Source organism: Suncus etruscus, chromosome 4, assembly GCF_024139225.1.
Source record: "Suncus etruscus isolate mSunEtr1 chromosome 4, mSunEtr1.pri.cur, whole genome shotgun sequence".
Classification (NCBI taxonomy): Eukaryota; Metazoa; Chordata; class Mammalia; order Eulipotyphla; family Soricidae; genus Suncus; species Suncus etruscus.
In genome coordinates, this window is record NC_064851.1 from 5,216,669 (window position 1) to 5,223,708 (window position 7,040).

At 49.3% G+C, this 7,040-nt stretch overlaps 1 non-coding gene across 1 annotated transcript; it reads right to left on the bottom strand.

Moving 5' to 3' along the window:
- Window positions 1–2,009: 2,009 nt before the first annotated feature.
- Window positions 2,010–2,071, bottom strand: LOC126007667 (U7 small nuclear RNA). The gene has a single exon (XR_007495169.1). It is a non-coding gene; the product is annotated as a U7 small nuclear RNA (small nuclear RNA).
- Window positions 2,072–7,040: the final 4,969 nt, after the last annotated feature.

The window sequence follows — 7,040 nt, forward strand, 5'->3', positions numbered from 1 at the left end:
CTAATGTTGGCTTCTGCTCTGTCTGTCCCCTGTTTTTCCTAAGAAGCTTCCCCCTTCATTTCTACAGTGGAAACAGAGCCCCGTTTTGCCAGCTTGGACTTGTCACCTGCTTTTTCCTGCACCAAAGCAATTAATGTCCCAGCACAAGGTTCAGCCTCTGTGTTCATGGGTTCGTGGGTTTGCTCCCTCACTTCCTCCCAGGTTCCCCCTATTTTTTAAATTTTTGTTGTTGTTTGTTTTGGGGCTACACCCAGAGATGCTCAAGGGTTACGCCTGACTCTGCACTCAGAAATCACTCCTGGCAGGCTCTGAGAGCGGGTGTTGTGTTCAGTGTGGAAAGTTCCCTTCCTTACACCCCTGCCCGCCCCCAACTCCCCATTTTGGGCAATTTCCTGAAGTTAGAGACCAACCCTGGTGGGAAAAGGAAACAGGACGTTGCAAGATCATTTGCATTTCTTGGAGCCCTTTTCCTGAGGGGTCAAAGCCCTTTGTATTTTCTTATTTCCCTGAAGTGTGTGTTCTCAACCTCATTTTTTTTTTTTTTTTTTTTTTTTTGGTTTTTGGGTCCTACCGTCGAACCACCGTCTTTCTGCATGAAAGGCAAGTGCCTGGGCCCAGAGAGATAGCACAGGGGTGTTTGACTTGCAAGCAGCGGATCCAGGACCAAAGATGGTTGGTTCGAATCCCGGTGTCCCATATGGTCCCCCGTGCCTGCCAGGAGCTATTTCTGAGCAGACAGCCAGGAGTAACCCCTGAGCACCGCCGGTGTGGCCCAAAAACCAAAAAAAAAAAAAAAAAAGAAAAAAAAAAAAAGAAAAGAAAAGAAAAGAAAGGCAAGCACCTTACCTCCATGCTATCTCTCTGGTTCCGTCAACCTCATTTATTTTATGATTTTTTTACACACACCCCTTCACTAATTTCCATACTGGACTTTTCACTGCTGTGAATTTCCTGCCATTAAAGATCCAACCTCAGGCTGACTCTGCAGACACTTGTCCTCTTCTTCCTCCATGATGGAGTGGGGTGAGCTTGGAACTTTCTAGAAAGTGAGGCAGCCTATTCCTTCAGCCCCCCCCAAGGCCCCCATTCTCGGTGCACCCCCATTTCTCTTCTCTCCCACTAGCAGCTTTCACAGAGACCTTCCACTTTCCTCCCCAGAAATGTATAAACCTGAAAGATTTCATGCTATGGGAGGTGGGACTTCGAACTTTCTGGAAAATTAGATTACACCTTATTTTACCAAAAATAATGATCAATCCCTGGTTTCTCTGTATTGGATTGTTTACAATGTGGTTTAAGATTAGTTTGCACCGGGAAATTCATATTTTTGTTAGATTTTGTTTTTGTTTTGGGGTTACACCTGGCAGCGCTCAGGGGTTCCTCCTGGTTCTATCTAGGCTCAGAAATCGCTCCTGGCAGATTCAGGGGACCATCTGGGATGTCAGGATTTGAACCACTGTCCTTCTGCATGAAAGGCAAATGCCCTACCTCCATGCTATCTCTCTGACCCCTGTTGTTAGAATTTTTAATGGTTCTCTGCTGTCCTAGGGAATGTTTCCCAATTGCTATGCTGTTTGGTTGTGTATATCATTTAGTAACTTATTCTCAAATTAAGTATGTCTGCAAAAATGACTTTGTCCACAGAAGCCTATGGGGAAAGGGACTTGGATACTAGACTTTTTTTTTTTTTGGTTTTTGGTTTTTGAGCCACACCCGTTTGACGCTCAGGGATTACTCCTGGCTATGTGCTCAGAAATCACCCCTGGCTTGGGGAAACCATATGGGACGCCGGGGTCCTACGCTAGCGCTTGCAAGGCAGACACCTTACCTCTAGCACCACCTTCCCAGCCCCGGATACTAGACTTTTACTACAGTGCTCATTATAAGAATGTTTTAGCAGACTCATTTTCAAATCATGTATGTCTGCAGACATGTTCTAATAACATTTAAAATAATAACATTTAACATTGGTTAAATCTAAATTTAAATTTAAATTATTATTTTGGGTGGGGGGGCTTCCGGTGGAGACCAGAAGGCCTGCTAGACAAATTCTAAAAGAGCTGTAACACTTAAATTTAAATTGTTAAATCTGATAATCTTTAACATTGTTTAGAGAGGTCTATGAGAAGGAACTTAGATGCTCCAGACTTGTATTGTAGTGCTCGGTGTAAGAATGGTTTAGGAACTTGTTTTCAAATTAAGTATATCTGTGAAAGGTTCTAATATTTATGTTTGGAGAAGTCTATGAAACAATTTTGTGATACACATAAGATAAGGATATGGAAAAAGCTGATTGTTTTGAGAATGACGTATACATAGTCTAGCCTAGGATGCTTTTACAGCCAAGTCCTTCTTTACTAGCAGTGATTTTGCTAGGAATGAGCTACAACAGTCACTGGTTTAAAATTTCCTCACCACCTTACTTGATGCGAAAAGTTGTTTTTTTTTTTGTTTTGTTTTTTTGTTTTGGTTTTGGGGGCCACACCCGTTTGATGCTCAGGGGTTACTCCTGGCTATGTGCTCAGAAATTGCTCCTGGCTTGGGGGATCGAACCGCGGTCCGTCCAGGGCTAGCGCTTGCAAGGCAGGCACCTTATCTCTAATGCCACCACCCGGCCCCGAAAAGTTTTTTTTTTTTATTTCCCCAGCTTTTACCACACCTATGCAAAATAACAACCACTTTGAGGGGGGGGTGTGGGACACACCCTGTGACGCTCAGGGATTACTCCTGGCTATGTGCTCAGAAATCACTCCTGGCTCCAGGGACCATATGGGACACCGGGGATCGAACCCAGGTCCATCCTGGGTCAGCCACGTGCAAGGCAAACGCCCTACTGCCATGCCACCACTTTGGCCCCAAAACAGCAACCACTTTTAGTAGTTCTGATCTGGGGTTCCCGCCTCTTGCAGAGAACAATAGAACATGATTTATATACCCCCTCTCAATTTTTTGAACAAAGAAAAGGGGAATTGTTAGAATATATCTTGTTTTTACCCAAAACAAAAATTATCCCTGGTTCCTTTGTATCTATTTGTTTACGACTTGTTTTTTGGTTTGTTTGGTTTTTTTGTTTTGTTTTGTTTTTGGGCCACACCCAGTGATGCTCAGGGGTTACTCCTGGCTGTCTGCTCAGAAATAGCTCCTGGCAGGCACGGGGGACCATATGGGACACCGGGATTCGAACCAACCAACCACCTTTGGTCGTGGATCGGCTGCTTCCAAGGCAAACGCCGCTGTGCTATCTCTCCGGGCCCTACAACTTGGTTTTACCCCAAAACAGAAGTTGTCTTACATGTAAACCTGGGCGGGACTGGCTCAAGATAGCCTGAGCTATCTGTCCTTTGGTCCTGGATCTGCTGCTTGCAAGGCAAACGCCGCTGTGCTATCTCTCCGGGCCCTGAGCTATCTGTCTTTACTCTGTCTTACTCCCCACCTGGGATGGTCTCTGTACTCAAAAGAATGACAGTTCTGGCAGCCAACTTGCTCTTGATACAAGGTAGATGATTACCAGACCACAAGTGTTTCACCCTCAACCTGGTTTCTTTTTGGTTTTGTTTGTTTGTTTGTTTTGGGGCCACACCCAGTGACGCTCAAGGGTTACTTCTGGCTATGTGCTCAGAAATCGCTCCTGGTTCGGGGGACCATATAGGACTCCGGGGGATTGAACCTCGGTCCATCCTAAGTTAGTTCGTGCAAGGCAAATGCCTTACAGAGTGTGCCACTGCTCCGGCCCCAACCTGGTTTGGTTACTTCATGCGTGACCCTACTTCAGACCTGTTCACCTGGGTTTGAAAATACAGAGCAGGGTTTGATTTTACAAGCCTGGCTCTCCTGGGTGGTGGTGGTGGGGTCCCTGTGCTGTTCTTTATGCCCCAGCCCTCCTTCTCTTACTTCCCTGTGTCATTTACCCACCCAGAAAATGCCACCTTGACTCCATGAATCCCTCCATCCAAAAGCCCACTCCTGCATCAAGCCACAGTTGCACAGAAGTAGCCAGGAAGTGGAACCCCACAGTCCCAGAAGACCAACAGACAGACAGACATAGAGGTTGAGTCTTAGACCACTTCCTGCTCCAGCCCTCAAACCCACTCCATTCCTCCAGGCCACTGAACCCCCATTTCTGCTTCTGCCTGAATGTCTGCCCATGGGACAGTCCTTTCTTTTTTTTTTTTTTTTTTTTTTTTGGTTTTTGGGCCACACCCGGTAACGCTCAGGGGTTACTCCTGGCTATGCGCTCAGAAGTCGCTCCTGGCTTGGGGGACCATATGGGACGCCGGGGGATCGAACCGCGGTCCGTCTCCTAGGCTAGCGCAGGTAAGGCAGGCACCTTACCTCGAGCGCCACCGCCCGGCCCCATGGGACAGTCCTTTCTAAGATTTTTTTTTTTAAAGGCCACACCTAGCAAAGCTCCTGGGTTACTCCTGGCTCTGCATTCACTCCTGGTGGGTTCAGGGGACCCTATGGGGTGCTTAGAGCAAACCGGGTCCACTGCATGCAAGATAACTGTCCTCCCCCCACTGTGCTATGGCTCTGATCCATCTTTCCCACTCTTGACTCCCGTGTCTGGTGGGGTGAAGCTTCTTAGACTGATAGGGAACAGACGATGGAGCCTGGCCAGGGGAGCCTGGGGAGGGAAATGGAGGCAGAAGGCAAGTTCCCTTTGCAATGTAAGCAACCATGCACGGATTTTTATTCCACACAGATTGCAACAAGGTGGTCTTGAGATGGGGCTCAGTGGGGGAGAACCCCCAGAGGGCCCCCTAAGCCTCTCCAGGAGAGACCCCTGAGCACTTCTGGATGTGAGCCCCCAAAAAAGAAAGCAACCAAAAAAAAAAAAGAAAGAAAAAGAAAAGGAAGGTAAGGGAAGATGGAAGACAACTAAAGAATATAAAAATCATGTTCGGGGAGAGAGAAAGGGGGGGAGAGAGAGGGAGAGAGAGAGGAGAGAGAGGGAGAGAGAGGAGAGAGAGAAGAGAGAGAGGGAGAGAGAGGAGAGAGAAGTAGAGAGAAATAGAGAGAGAAGAGAGGAGAGAGAGGTAGAGAGAGGAGAGAGAGGGAGAGAGGAGAGAGGGAGAGGAAGAGAAGAGAGGAGAGAGGGAGAGAGAGGGAGAGGAAGAGAAGAGAGGAGAGAGGGAGAGAGAGGAAGAGAGGAGAGAGAGGGAGAGGAGGGAGAGAGAGGAGAGGAGAGAGAGGTAGAGAGAGGAGAGAGAGGAGAGGAGAGAAGAGAGAGGTAGAGAGAGGAGAGAGGGAGAGAGAGGGAGAGGGAGAGAGAGAGGAGAGAGAGGGAGAGAGGAGAGAGAAGTAGAGAGAAATAGAGAGAGAAGAGAGGAGAGAGAGAGGAGAGAGAGGGAGAGAGGAGAGAGGGAGAGGAAGAGAAGAGAGGAGAGAGGGAGAGAGAGGAAGAGAGGAGAGAGAGAAAGAGAGAGGGAGAGGAGGGAGAGAGAGGAGAGGAGAGAGGAGAGAGGTAGAGAGAGGAGAGAGGTAGAGAGAGGAGAGAGGGAGAGGGAGAGAGAGGAGAGGAGAGAGGAGAGAGGGAGAGAGAGGAGAGAGGGAGAGAGAGAGAGAGAGAGAGAACAGATCCTGATTGTTGGCTGAGGGTGAGGGGAAGAGTGGAGAAGCAGAACCCCACTTCCCCAGGGGATAGACCACACAGGAGATAATAGAGACTATGATGAGGAGGAGGAGGAGGTGATGAAGAGAAATCTTGGAAGAGTGATAAGGAAGCTGAGGAGGGCAGAGGCATCTTGGGAGGGAGCAGATGGCACTTGGCCTGATCGCGAAGGGCACTGCAGCTCGGGCACCTGCCAAGGGCAAAAGCTCTGAGTTGAAGTCTGAGCCATAGCACAGAGGGCAGGGCGTTTGCCTTGCATGCAGAAGGACGGTGGTTCAAATCCCCGCATCCCATATGATCCCCAGAGCCTGCCAGGAGTAACCCCTGAGCGCCCCAGCATGTGGCCCCAAAACCAAAAGCTCTGCGTGGGGAGGAACTGCGGTGGGGTCTGGGGCAGCCCAGAGTAGGATGCAAAATGGGAAGCAAAGGGGTGGCAGGAGGGTGCAGAGCTGACTTTGCAGTGCGCCTTCGGGTGGCTGTAGGAGGAACAGCGCCCCGTGGGGACCAGGGCAGAAAGTGGGGGGGACCCTGCAGGCAGAAGTGGGAGGTGGGGGGCCAGCTCAGTCCTGCAGAGAGGGAATCGAGGCTTGGTCCAGGAGGCTGTGGTGGAGAATATGAGAAGGGGCCAGAGCCAGGATGTAATTTGGGGTGTCGCCAGGGCTTGCAGAGGGGTTGGAAGATGCTGAGGATGTGTAGAATTTAGCATGGTTTGGCCAGGTGGGTGAAAGAAGTGGAGGCTCAGGAATGGAAGCTTCACCCCACATTTTGCTCCAGGAGTGCCCTCCCCATCTCTATCTCCAGTCCCCCAGATGTGGGGGGTCGCTGGAAATAGTATTATTTCCCCCCCTCTGCTCTTAGATGCCTGCTAAGCCCCAGGTGGGAAGTTTGAAGGATTTATCCATTTTTATTCCCAGGTTTTCTGGCCCTGCCTTCCCTCATGCACCTGACTTTAATATTTTTGGTGGTGGTGGTGAACCAACCCCTAATGTGCTCAGGGGTTACTCCTGGAGGGGTTCAGGGGACCATATAAAATGCTGGGGATCCAACCCAGGGTCTGTAACGTGCAAGGCCAATGCCCTCCCAGCATTCCTATCACTCTGACCTGGGGCTGTGACCTTTTTTTGTTGTTTTGTTTTGTTTTAGGGCCACATCCAGTTACACTCTGGGGTTATTCCTGGCTCTGCATTCAGGAATTACTCCTGGCAGGCTCAAGGGGATCCTATGGGATGCTGGGATCGAACCCAGGCCAGCCTTGTGCTAAGCAATTGCCCTCCCCACTGTGCTATCTCTCCGTTCCTCAAAGTCTCTTTTTTGTTGTTTTGTTTTGTTTTGTTTTGTTTTGTTTTGTTTTGGGACACACCCGGTGACACTCAGGGGTTACTCCTGGCTATGGGCTCGGAAGTTGCTCCTGGCTTGGAGGACCATATGG